Consider the following 13,660-nt stretch of genomic DNA (forward strand, 5'->3'; position numbering starts at 1 on the left):
AAGCTTTTTCCCCCGATCACACACCCCCGACGTGATGGGGGCACATGGTCAATTGCCTTGTATTTTAAACTGGATAAACTGTCTAGATTCAGGGCCGGTTCTTGCCCTTTTGGCGCCCCGGGCGGGAAATAGGGGCGTGGCTTGATACAGGGGTCATGGTCAGTTATGCCCCCTGTACAGTAGAGTAGCGCCGCTGAAAAAGAAAAAAAATAATAATACTTACTATCCCCGCTCCCGACCGCTGCAGTCCTCCACCGGCGCCGCTCCTCTCCTCGGATCTGGCATAGACAGACACTAGAGGTCAATTATAACCCCTAGCGTCTGTGTCAGTCCCACAATGCTGTGCGGTGCGCGATGACATCATCACGCACTGCACAGCAAAGTTCCTCTCCACGCAGGGAAACTAGATGCTTAGGGTCTAGCTCCCTTCACAGCGGGCAACCAGCGGGACCAGCGGAGGACACAGCGGGCAGTGGGGGGCACAGCAGTAGCGGATCTTGCCATGGTGCGGCGCCCTCGGGAAGGCGGCGCCCCGGGCAAAAGTTCTGCTTGCCAGTGGCAAGATCCGCTACTGTCTAGATTGTACCAAATGTCGGGCCACCGGTTGCTCACTTGTACCTGATGTCAATGCCTCACGGATGGCTGATCTATGGTGGTCATTCCGAGTTGTTCGCTCGTTATTTTTTTTTTCGCAACAGAGCGATTAGTCGCTAATGCGCATGCGCAATGTCCGCAATGCGACTGTGCCAAGTAAATTTGCTATGAAGATTGGTATTTTACTCACGGCATTACAAGGTTTTTTCATCGTTCTGGTGATCGTAATGTGATTGACAGGAAGTGGGTGTTTCTGGGCGGAAACTGGCCGTTTTATGGGAGTGTGTGAAAAAACGTTGCCGTTTCTGGGAAAAACGCGTAAGTGGCTGGAGAAACGGAGGAGTGTCTGGGCGAACGCTGGGTGTGTTTGTGACGTCAAACCAGGAACGACAAGCACTAAACTGATCGCACTGGAAGAGTAAGTCTCGAGCTACTCAGAAACTGCACAGAGAAGTCTTTTCGCAATGTTGCAAATCTTTCGTTCGCAATTTTGATAAGCTAAGATTCACTCCCAGTAGGCGGCGGCTTAGCGTGTGCAATGCTGCTAAAAGCAGCTTGCGAGCGAACAACTCGGAATGAGGGCCTATGCTGGGTGAGTCTGACCTTAAGTTGACATTCAGTCTTACCTACGTAGTATAAGCCGCATGGGCATACTATAACATAAACCACGTAGCAGCTGGTACAGGTGAGTGGCCATTTGATGCTAAACCGCTTCCCTGTGTGAGGATGTGGAATAGAGTCCCCAATAAGCATGTACGAACAGGTCGTACACCCCAAACGTTTTGGGGTGTAGAGGGTTCTAGAAAACCTGTCACGTCAGTTTAACTAGTAGGACTTTTAAGTTTCTCCCACGTGAGTAACTGGGCATTAGTCTGGTTTTGTGAAAGCATTTTAAATCAGGATCGGAGCTAACCATTTGCCATAAATTTTTGGCCCTCTGTGATGTCTGTGGACTTTGCGTGTTGTATTCATTCACCCAAGGGGTGGTCTCCGAGCCCACAGTTTTTTTGTTCAATGTTTTATTAACCAACTTATGTCGAGACACTCGCAGGGCTTTATCACGGGCTTTTTCCAGTTCTACTAAGGCATACCCTCTTGCCCTGAACTTCTTGACCATCGTGTCCAATTGTTTTACTGTCATATCCTGATCACTGTTAGTTCTACACACCCGAATGAACTGTGGAGTAGGGGAGCCCCCGATGTCAGCGTCCGGAGTCTTACCGGTACGCTGTGGCCGCGGGGCTGGCTTCCTTGGCGATGTGCGGGCAGTGGCGGAGGTGGGCTGCTGCGCCGGATCCGTGGGCAGCAGTAGCAGCGGTGAGAGGGTCCGCTCGTGGCGGCGGGACGCCGCTACAGCAGGTCGCTCTTGCTGAGCCGTTGCTAGGAGACCAGGGGCAGTGAGCATTGTGGCTTTGCAAAAAGGTCTGCATAACTGGGCGCCGCCATGTTGGAGACCAAGTTTTAAGCATAGTTCCTGTTTCCTGTTTCTTCCAGCCAATCCAGGGGAAGCTCTCCCTATAAAAGGGGGCTTGTTTAGGACAGGGATGCCAGTGCTTCCAGTTACAACCCTGTTGTAGGTGCTTTAGCCTGTGCTCCCAGGATTCCTGCTGTATTCTGGTTCCTCCTGATCCTGCTTGGTCGGTTCTCTGTTGCTGCTGCAGCCCTGCCGTTTCTAGCCTGTTACTGCCTGTGGAAGCGCTCCTGGAAAACCCGGTCCAGTAAGACTCTTTGGGCACATTCGGCCCCGGGTCTTCTGCCTCGTCTTTCAAGCCACACTCCACAGATCTCCTTCACCAGCCACGCCTTTGTACCACCAACCACAGCCTGCAGAATATTATCTTCAGCCTCGTTTAACAAACCACAGTCCACAGTCCTTATCTCCAGCCACGTCTTCAACCACCATCCACAGTTCCACAGTTCATCTACAGTCTCGTCTTTCAAATCACAGTCCACAGTTCTTCGCCCCCCTGCCACGTCTTTAACCATTGTGCTCCAGCCTCGGTCCTCTACCTCAGCCCTGTACATAATAAATACTTTCCATTGACTCAAAACCCCGCCTACGTTCTTCATTGCTCCGTGTCCCATGCGAAGGAACTATATCCAGCCCCCTCATCTGGTTCATTCACAGCCTGCTACCTCCTCGGGCAAATCTCAGCTGCCGGATCCTCAAACTTTGCTAGACGTGACACCCAAACTGTGCCTTTAGGGTGAAAACTGTTGGCGTGTAGAATTGTATTGCGGCCAGTGGGTTTTGTGTACAACGAAGTGTCAATTTGATTGTTTCTAATCTGAATACAGATATCCAAGAAACAAATTTCCTTTGTACTGCTTGTCATAGTAAATTTGATGGGACTGTTTGAGGCATTTTGGGTTTCAATAATGGAAGACAGTTCTGCTGGATCTTCTTTCCAAAGGATCAGAAGATCGTCAATGTAACGATAATACATGAACAATGCTCCTGTGATATGTTGATCTACATAGAAAATACCTTTTTCCGTCTCCCACATGTAGCAATTTGCAAAGGAAGGGGCCACCGAAGACCCCATTGCACAGCCCGTAACCTGTTTATAAAACGTACCATTGAACATAAAGTAATTGTGTTCTAAAGTAAATAATAACAGGGTTAAAAATAAATTAATATCGGGCCCTTGATAAAGTGCATTGCCAAAAATTAACTTACGTACAGCTTCCACTCCTGCCTTGTGAGGGATGAATGTATACAAACTTGTGACATCCAAGGTCACAAGATGATACCTTCCAGGACAACCTGTAATTGTGCAAACTTATCTAATAAGGTGCTAGAGTCTTTCAAATGCGTACAGGTGTTTTGTATACACGGTTGTAAGAATGCATCCAGGAAGATCGACACTGGCTCGCACAGAGAGCCCCGGGCTGAGAAAATGGGTCTACCCGGGGGTCTCTGTGCGTCCTTGTGGACCTTCGGCAATGTGTAAAAAAATTGGGGGGTCGCTCTCCAGTTTAGTGTATGTTGAAGTATCATTCAACAAACGTTCACATTCTTGAAAATATGCCGCAGTATCTTGGACGACAATAGAGCCCCCTTTGTCTGCCGCACGGATAATGATGTCCTTTCGGGCTTGTAGTCCTTTAAGAGCTTCCCTTTCCTCTCTGGATAAATTATGCCTGATTGGCTTCTCAGTTATAGATAAACTGTCATCCAGGAGACGATGGAACGTTTTCAAAATCGGATTAAAGGATTGCGGATCAAAACTTGATCGAGGACCCAGGCGCTGATTTCTCTCAGGCAGTTGTGTGGAGGTGGGCTTGGCCGGTTGTTTGTAAAAATATTCCTTTAATTTCAATGTCCTGTTCAATTTATATGACTCAACTTTCCACTTAAATTTGTCCGCTTTATTTGTTGGAATAAATGTTAGGCCTTTCTCTGGTTCTGTAAGCACCTGGCTGGACAGATTGAAGATAGTTTCTATTTGTGTTTCCGCGGTCTTCCCCTTTGCTTTTCTTTGCGACTGTCCCCCCCTGCGCGTTGGACTCTTCCCCGGGCGACCGCCTCTGCCCGGGTGCGTACCTCTAAAGTGGTCACTGGCGTCATATTATTGGAGGAACTGTGGGCAACATCTTCGGATTCACTAGCCGACGTGCTAGAACATCTTACCCTCTGGGGTTTCTTGTAGACCTGCGGATTCTGTCTACCCCTGAAGGAGTTAGGGGTTTGGTGTAGCCAGTTATACACCCAGTGTTGAGCATAATCTGCCTTGACCTTTCTGTGCTTCTCTTTCTTATATCTCAATAGATAATTTCTGTATGCTTCTGTTTGATCTTTCAGCTTGGACATCCAATTCACAGCCTGGTCCATGCTTAGTGTGTTAAGGTGCTCTCGTTCAAATGCCACAATTTTTCCTTTGGTTAGATTCCATTCCTTAGTTGACTCCTCGATCACCAATAACATTGGGCCCATGGAGCACTTATTGAGAATAGAAATCCAACGTTTGCAAAAACTGGTGTTATGTCTGCCTATTGTGGGCATATTATGTACCCTGAAGCCGCGGGGAATTTGTTTGGCTCTGAAATAATCGGACAATGTTCTGCTATGGTATAAAAAAAATCGATTTCTCTTTTCTTACGTTTAAACAATTCTTTATACACCTCTGTGTTGGATTCTATGAATTCCTCCATTAGTGCAGTGTCCTTATGCACAGGCCCGGCGCTACTCACTCAGCAAAGGAATGCAGAGCAGGTAGGCGCCAGGGTGGAGAGGCGTCTACCTGCTCTGTATCCCTGTGCTGCACCTGTGACCCTGCTGCTGCTGCCGGCTGCTGTGCCTGTCACACTGTGTGACAGGCACTGGCGCCGGCAGCTTCAAGCCTCTCCAGTCCTCCCCTACTTGACACCGACGGCATTTCTCCTGCTCACCTGCTCGGCAGAAAAGGGGCCGGAGCTACATGGACCTGAGGGGCAGGACTACACTGACCTGAGGGGGCGGAGCTACAAGGACAAGGCTGCCTGCCAGACTCAGAGACTGACAGAAAATTAAGCATTCTGCTGCCCTGCTGTGAGGTACTGTGTGTTTAGTGCTGTATGTGTGTGTGTGTGTGTGTGTGTGTGTGTGTGTGTGTGTGTGTGTGTGTGTGTGTGTGTGTTTGTGTGTGTGTGTGTGTGTGTGTGTGTGTGTGTGTGTGTGTGTGTGTGTGTGTTTATGGGGGGAGGTGAGGGGGAGGGAGTAGTATTACACAGAGCCTTCCCCCTCTCTCTGGTGCCATTCTTACCCCCTGCTCCTGCTACTGCCCATCAGTCATCCAGCACCCCCACCCTCTGCCGTGGGGGGAATCCTGCAGCTTATTCCCCTTTCAGACCACCACCTATGAACACGGGTTATTGGCACATGAGTGCGCATAACCCATGTTCGGGTGCAGTCTGAAAAGTGCAAGGGTTGAAATACCGGGTCGAGCGACCCGGTATTTCAACCCTGATCACGAGCAGGGTTGTACTCGTCTTCAACCAAGCTCACTGTGCATTGTGAGCGGTAGCTGGGTCATTTCGACCCGTTGCCCGTTCACTCTGTGTGTACGGGCGGCGCTTGGAGATCATGTGATCTCCAAGTGCCGCCCCCATTGCATCACCGCTGATGTCACCAACCCGGCAATATGCTGGGTTGCAGACAGCGGCAGCGGGGCGCCTGAGGTGGGTCGCACACTGGGAGCTCCCGTGTCAGTCTCCCATGTGCGACCCACCTCAGGCGGTCTCAAAGGGGTATTATTAACATCCCCATCTGGGGCCTAAGGATAAAATCCGTAGCTGCCAGTCCTCATTTCACTGGGGCACAGAAAGCAGCACTTGCTGCTGGATGTAGGGAGGTTTACACTTGTATGTAGCCTCCTCCATATTTGGTACCATCCTGCTATAGACAACGCTCAGGCTATGTCTGTTCTATACCACCCTGGTTACCTCTGTAGTGATACTACTGGCCCTCCTTAGCCTGTCCCTGGTCACCCCATTCAGCGTGATGCAGTCAAGATGCCGCCTGTAGGGATCCTGGCAGTCGAAATACCGACACCGGGATCCCGACACCCTTCAGAATCCCCACGACGGAACTCCAAAAGGGACAGGGGGCCGACACCTTAATCCTGGCAGGCGGCATCCCGACCGTAAGTATACATGGCAGGTTAGGGCTAGGAGTGGGGGGTTTAGGCACCCCTGGGGAGGGTTAGGATCAGGCTGTGGGGGAGGGTAATTTAGGGTTAAGCAGCAGGGACGGGGAGTTAGAATTAGGCAACTCTGGGGGGTGGTTAGGGTTAGGCACTAAGGGGGGAGGTCAGGGTTCATGTGGGCACAGTGGTGTAAGTTCAGTCTAGATGCCCGGTGGCAAAATAGATAATGGTGAGCCTCTACCCCCCCCCTCCTCCTGTTCACATACATCCACATATGCACAAAGCAGCACACACATAGCCACATGTACATACACAGCCACATATACACACACAATCTCATATACACAGACAGCCACATATGCACACATACAGTGCACAGTCTTATATACTCAGTCACATACAATATACACAGTCACATATACACAGACAGCCAGACACATTATACACAGTCACATGTACATGGACAGCCACAAACAGTATACACAGTCACATATACACGGAGAGCCAGATACAGTAAACACACATATACACCAGGGACGTGCGGTGAGGTAAATGGCTCAGGAGGCACTGGTTAGTACCAGACCCAGATTTACACACAATATATGAGGCTCTGCCTCACCTGGGCGCATGTCACTGCATCCAATAGTGCACAATGTCACAACCTGTGTGTGTGACTCTGTGTGTGCAGTGTGAGAAGTAAGGAGGCAGTGTGTGTGTGGGGGGAGCACTGACATGTGATAGGGCAGTGAGCTGTGATGGGGTAGTGAGCTGGGAGACCAGTAAAGTGTGAACGGGGCAGTGTGACCTGTGGGGGCAGTGAAGTGTGAGGAGAGCACTGTGAGCTGTGGAAGTGGGGAGGGAAGTGAGATATGAAGGGAACTGACAAGGCGAGAGCTAAGAAGGGGTAATAAGAAGACTATGGAGTGTGAGGGTAAGAGACATATAATTATTTGTGATTTTTTTTTTTTAGAGGGGGGTGGCCAAAAATGTTGTTCCTAGGGGTGGCCTGACCCCTAAATCTGCCTCTGACTGTGGGCATTATGTGTATAGGTGGCACTACTACTGTGGGCATTATGTATATAAGAGGCACTACTGTGGGCATTATGTATATAAGAGGCACTACTACTGTGTGCAGGATGTGTATAAGGGGCACTACTACTGGGTGCAATATGTGTATAAGCGGCACTACTACGCGCGGAGTAATGTAAATAAGATTGTGCTACTTTGTGGTGTAATTTGAAAAGGTACTATTGTGTGGCCATGGCCCTTCCTTGTGAGACCACACCCCTTTTTTCAATGCACGCTGTCCATTTGTAAAATATCGGAGGGCGCAAATTTATAGTTTGCAGGGGGCGCCGAACACCCTAGCACCGGCCCTGCTTATGCAGAATGTTTTCGGTATCTACATCAGAAAAGCTTAAAGTCTCGTAATTATCACACTCCATTAAAAAGGATGTGAAATCCTGATCGCCAGTAGACGTAGCCATGATTTCTCCAATGTGCATACAGCTTTCTCTACCAGGCAAAAAAAGTGCTAAACAAGTGCTAAAGTGCCCAGTTCACAAAGTGCAATGTGCCATTCCGCTGCGGGAATCCCAAAAAAAGGTGCTAGTGCAAATTCAGTGCAAAAACAGATGTACTGTGGAGGGAAATGTAAACACTGCCGGGTGCCTTGGGATGGTACCAGCGATCTTACCTACCGCAGCAGTGCGCTGTGTCCATATACCTCAATGCAAAAAACGTGGGCCTGGCACTCCGGGCTTACGTTCACCTTGCTCCGGTGCAATCTAGTTTATCCAGTTTAAAATACAAGGCAATTGGCCATGTGCCCCCATCACGTCGGGGGGGGGGGGTGATCGGGGGAAAAAGCTTTTACAATTGGAATCCCGCTGGATTTTACGGTTGGACTGTGTGGCCCCGATAGGTCTTAATGAAACTTTAGGTTTATCTCATATAGACGGGGCTGATAATACCTTGATTCATTATTAATGATTTAAGATAAACTATTACAGGTTGAGTATCCCTTATCCAAAATGCTTGGGACCAGAGGTATTTTGGATATCGGATTTTTCCGTATTTTGGAATAAATAGATACCATAAAGAGATATCATGGTGATGGGACCTAAGTCTAAGCACAGAATGCATTTATGTTTCATATACACCTTATACACACAGCCTGAAGGTCATTTTAGCCAATATTTTTTATAACTTTGTGCATTAAACAAAGTGTGTGTACATTCACAGAATTCATTTATGTTTCATATACACCTTATACACACAGCCTGAAGTTCATTTAATACAATATTTTTAATAACTTTGAGTATTAAACAAAGTTTGTGTACATTGAGCCATCAAAAAACAAAGGTTTTACTATCTCACTCTCACTCAAAAAAGTCCGTATTTCGGAATATTCCGTATTTCGGAATATTTGGATATGGGATACTCAACCTGTATATCACCTCTTCAGTTGTAATTATATTGTGTTGTTAACCATATGGTTTTTAGCCACTAGATGGCAGCAGCCTCATGCAGAAACTCAGCTTTTTTTCTAAACAAACAGGCCAAGAAAATGGTATTTTATTATACAAATCCTCCGGTTCAGGAGGTTATGTTAATTGCATCTTTACACCATTTACAGTAAAGTATTTTTTACACTGATTCACTTTGATATATGCATTATATTTTGATATTACCAAGCCAGATTGTACATGAATTTTTTTATGTTTTTATTGTCATATACTTAAATAATTGTTTAGCATTTTGCACTTTGTCTCACAATGATATTTTATATTCACCACTTGTTTTTGAACTTCACGTGCAGCTGTGCACGCTGCTCATTACACTTTGTTGTTGTCCACAGTGTGCAACCATGGCGACCGGGGCGGATGGGTGACGTCACTTCCGGCGCGACGGGAGACCCGCGCCCGGAAGTGCCACTGCAGGACGGCGGCCGGGAGCGCCTGGGGACACACTGCAGTGACAGAAGGAGGGTAAGATTGATCTCTGTCTATATATTGCACGGTTTTTATTGTATTGGGTTGTCTGATGAAGGGGAGAAATACCCCGAAATGTTGCAAATAAATTTGCCCTGTGGGGCTTTTTTTCACCTAAATAACTGCTTTCACAGTCTGAGTGCCTCCCATACAAGGACGATATATATATATATAGACAAAACAGATACTCTCCCTTTTGCGCTATTAAACAGAAAGTGAGAAAGGATTGGGTTAAGGCTGCCAAATTCCACTAAGTCCCTTGTTAGGAGGGACTAAAAAGATACAAATATGTGCCAGTAGAGGAATGGGCGCACTTGGGTTGTTTTTCCACCCAATATTCAATGGGGAAAAACAGCAGTCTCCCTAAGCTATTTACTCCTAATTCGTGAGCATAAAACCACATTTAACATGTTCCATGTAAAATTTATTACAACATAAAAGCAATGATACAAAACGGTATAGTATCTCTTCTTGCAGATAACACCATATAGTACAGAGGATCAGTTGAAATAACTTTGATAGATTCCTCCTTCTCCTTTGACAATTCGGAGATTTGATGTTTATGAACAAATAACCCGACGCGTTTCGTCTTACTCTAAGACTTCATCAGGGGTATGTCTCTAGTGCTTGATAAATACTGTTAGTGCATCAATGAAATGGCAATTACGTATTCTGGATACTTGAAAAAACCACACACCGGTGGGGTACACAGGTGAAAGTTAGATTAAGCCTTATGGTTAAGTGCTTGAATAACAAGTTCAAACGCATAGGCCTGAACGCAAGTTCAAATAGGTTTGTGACCTTATGATTCAGGGATTTGGATAACAAGTTCAAATACACAGGTCTACCACAATTTCATATGCGTGTGTAACCTTACCAGTAGCTACAATAGCTTCAAGTCACAACCAGTGTACACTGGTCGCACTATACTTCCTGTGACGCCCTGTGACCAAGCTATTTGCGAAACGTACGTCAGGAAGGAGACAACATCCTCACGGTCACGTGGTGCGCGCACGTGACCGCAACGAGCCGTTCTCGGCAAAGTCCGTCGCCAAGGGAACCAGCCTAACAGGAAGTATAGTGCGGCCGGAGCACGGCAGCAGGCAGAACGCGGGCAGACGCGGCCGGCACCTTCCCTATACCAGGATCTCCCTCAGTATACAAGTAGGACAAAAACTTTATGAATATACACCAGGTTTGGTAAATTCACGTGATTTATGCACCAGTGCATTTCCATTGCACGGACCGGTATTTATAAAATCTTACCCACATGGTACATAGACTATTATACTATATGAACAAGTGACAGTCAATTATCACCAGCAAGGGAATAAGTGCAACCCTAGTGGGGTCTACATTTCTATCAAAAAAGCGGATGTGGATACATCTGCTAATTTTGGACCCTATCCAACACACAAACGCCTTCTCTCTTTTTTTACACTGCAGAAATCCATATTTATCTCAGTATCAACTTATGACATATATATATATCATATGGAATATACTCTGTGTCAACTTATTATTTTCCTATTACTTGAAAATAATTTCTGATTGGTCATTAGAGCTGAAGGTTTCATTGCTTATGTTTTTTGATTTTCACAATTCATAGTGTAATCTCATACGTTCATTATTGTTTTGGAGACCAAATTTGGAGGTTTCCCTCTTTTGCACAGTTAAAATAATATTATGATTTAATGATTGATTTACATACATGTGATAACTGTGCAGTATAGAGGTTTTTTCCTACTTGTACTGCGACTACTTAAGCCGTGAAAACTTAGATGGGTATTTAATCTTTTGTTATACTTTATCATTTATGATAAAAAAAAATTGATTTCCACATCAAATCAGCTGTGTCGATACCTGTGGCTCACATAACAACGCAAATTGGCTCCTGTCTGTGCCCAATTTTGGACACAGTGTGACAAGGGTGAGCATAAGGTCTGCGGTCATACCCCGCTGGAGATGCCCAATCTCATCTGATCTTGGAAGCCAAGCAGTGGAGGGCCGGGTTAAGTACTTGGATAGGAGACTACCAAGGAACACCCTGGTACTGCAAATATTTGCCACCCATCTGTCACCAATATAGAGCATTGTCTTACATCTCGGTTATGACCTATGATTCAACCATCTGCTAGGATCAAAATTCCCATTTGGGATATATAGCAGTTTATAAATGACGGTCATATTTACAATAAATGAGCAACTTTTTATCACAGGTTGTCCTACAGTTGGAGTGTGATTATTAACAAAATTATAGATATACCCATTTCGGCCTGAATTAGGTATTTACACCTTGCAATTTATATATTACTCTCTATATTTTCGCAATGTCACTATTTAACAAACATCGGCGCTCATTGAACTCCTCAATAATTAATTTTAATGAGAATTAATAAAATATTGCATTTTAGTTAGCTATTGTGACATTTAGTCATACAACATTATCTGTATATGAGTGCTTCCCAACAAGAGTCTTCTTTTTTCTTTTTTCCATGTTTACATTCCATAAGCTTTGCTTTCAGGTCATGCCAAAGCATACCACGAACACCTATCCACCGCACATCATCCGAACCCACAAAGCAAGGAGCCCCTTCCGTAGCCAAAAAATTGGCTGCCCAATAAACATAGGAATGGCCAATCACCCACACATCACACACATCCTCCTGCCAACCTAAAAGGGAAAAAACAGATAAACAAATGGGAATATGGGAGATAAAACCAAACCCAGCCCAGAACAGGAACCAACTATCAGAACGAGGATCTGCCAAAAAGAAAAAATTGAATAGAGGACTATAACTTTCCTCTTGAACAAGCTTCAGGCCAATCAAAGCAACAGAAAGAAACAAAAGGAAAAAACAAAATAACAAAAAAGGGGGGGGGGTTAGAGCTGGGGGGGGGGGGTTGGGGGGAACACAGAATAACTCGGCTGGAGGTGAAACGTAAAAACCTGCTGAGGAACTTATAATTAAATGCCAATTAACCGAATTTAATAATTTAAGCCAAATCAGTTCGTCAGTTCAGGCAAAAAATCGCGAAGCACTGCAGACCCCCACTGCCAGCAGTGGCGAGTAGCTAGCCGTCCGAGTAGGGAGGACAGGGGAGACAAACAATACAGCACGAACACACTGAACTGAAACACACAACGCAGTAACACAAACAACATGTTAGTAGAACAAACTCGCTTACGCATCAACGGGCCGAATGTAACGCTTATAAGCCGCCGACTTCCAGCGGCCCAAAGCCTTAATTTTTCGTCCACAGCGCGCCCTGCAGATGCTGCGGAAGTGGCGGCCCCGATTCTAAAGGAATGGGAACCAAAGTCCCTAGGCGAGAGGCCCAAACTGGACAGGCAGCGCCGCATCATCCATGTAAATTGGTACTTCGTCAATGGCGACCCGTCGTAATGCAGGAGCCAAGACCCCTCAGATGAGGGCCTGACCTCCGCATACCGACCAGCCAATGCCACCGGACAACAGTCCCCACCACCCGATGGTGTCAAAGTGAGCCAATGACCTCTACCCATCTGATCAGTTTTGGAGCGGCGCAGCCTGCACAGCACGGACCCCCCACCCACAATAACATCCGCTCGCCGCATAAAGGCCTCGGTTTTCTTAGAAGCCGCAACCAGCTCAGAAACCCTGAATGCACCATGGAACGCCATGGAAAAGGCCAGCTGAAACAGGAGCGTTTCAAAACGGGAGTCGGCCACCCCCGACACCGCCCCTAAGAGGGAAGAAAGCAGGGATGCATCAATAGGGCGTCGGCCATCGGGAGGCACCGGAGCCGAACGCGCCCAACCTCTAAGCGCCCTTGCCAGCAGGAAACCCTTCGTAAAATCCGGCATACCCTTCAATTTAGAATAAAAGGATATCCCGGCGAGGTACCGAGACACCACGGCCCTCGATCTCCCCATTACGAAGAGTTGCCAAACGAAGTCTAGAAACAAGCTCTGACCCCTCTTAGCTCTAGGCCCTTGGTCACGGGAAAAGTCTTCCCACTCCTTCCAGGCCCGACGGTATCCAGCGAGAGTGGACGGAGCCAAAGACAGCTCTGCTAGCCCTTCCAATCCACCATGATGACCTGCCAAACATAAGAAGGGCAGGGCAAACCTACCGAATCAGCCTCCGGGGCCAACAAATGGAACCTATCCCACTGCCCCCTGGACAATGCGTCGGCGATCCCATTATCTACCCCGGGAACGTGTTGCGCCCGAAACAGAATATTGCAGCGCAAACAGGTTAGCACGAGCCGTGACAACACTCGGAGGACCCGCAGGGCCTTAGCCCTTTGGTTGTTAACCGCATGCACGACCCCCAAGTTATCGCAACGGAAGAGAATACTGCGATCGCGCAGTCGCTCCCCCAAACCTCCAAGGCCACCATGATGGGAAAGAGCTCCACCAACAACAGGTCGCCGGTCAGCCCCTCCCTCGACCAAGACTCG

At 47.1% G+C, this 13,660-nt stretch overlaps 1 pseudogene; it reads left to right on the top strand.

Annotated features, from left to right (window-relative positions):
- The first annotated feature begins 11,155 nt into the window (after positions 1-11,155).
- LOC134936974 (5S ribosomal RNA) lies at positions 11,156-11,276 on the top strand (annotated as a pseudogene).
- The last annotated feature ends 2,384 nt before the right edge of the window (positions 11,277-13,660 follow it).

The sequence above is a fragment of the Pseudophryne corroboree genome, chromosome 6 (genome assembly GCF_028390025.1).
Source record: "Pseudophryne corroboree isolate aPseCor3 chromosome 6, aPseCor3.hap2, whole genome shotgun sequence".
Taxonomy (NCBI): Eukaryota; Metazoa; Chordata; class Amphibia; order Anura; family Myobatrachidae; genus Pseudophryne; species Pseudophryne corroboree.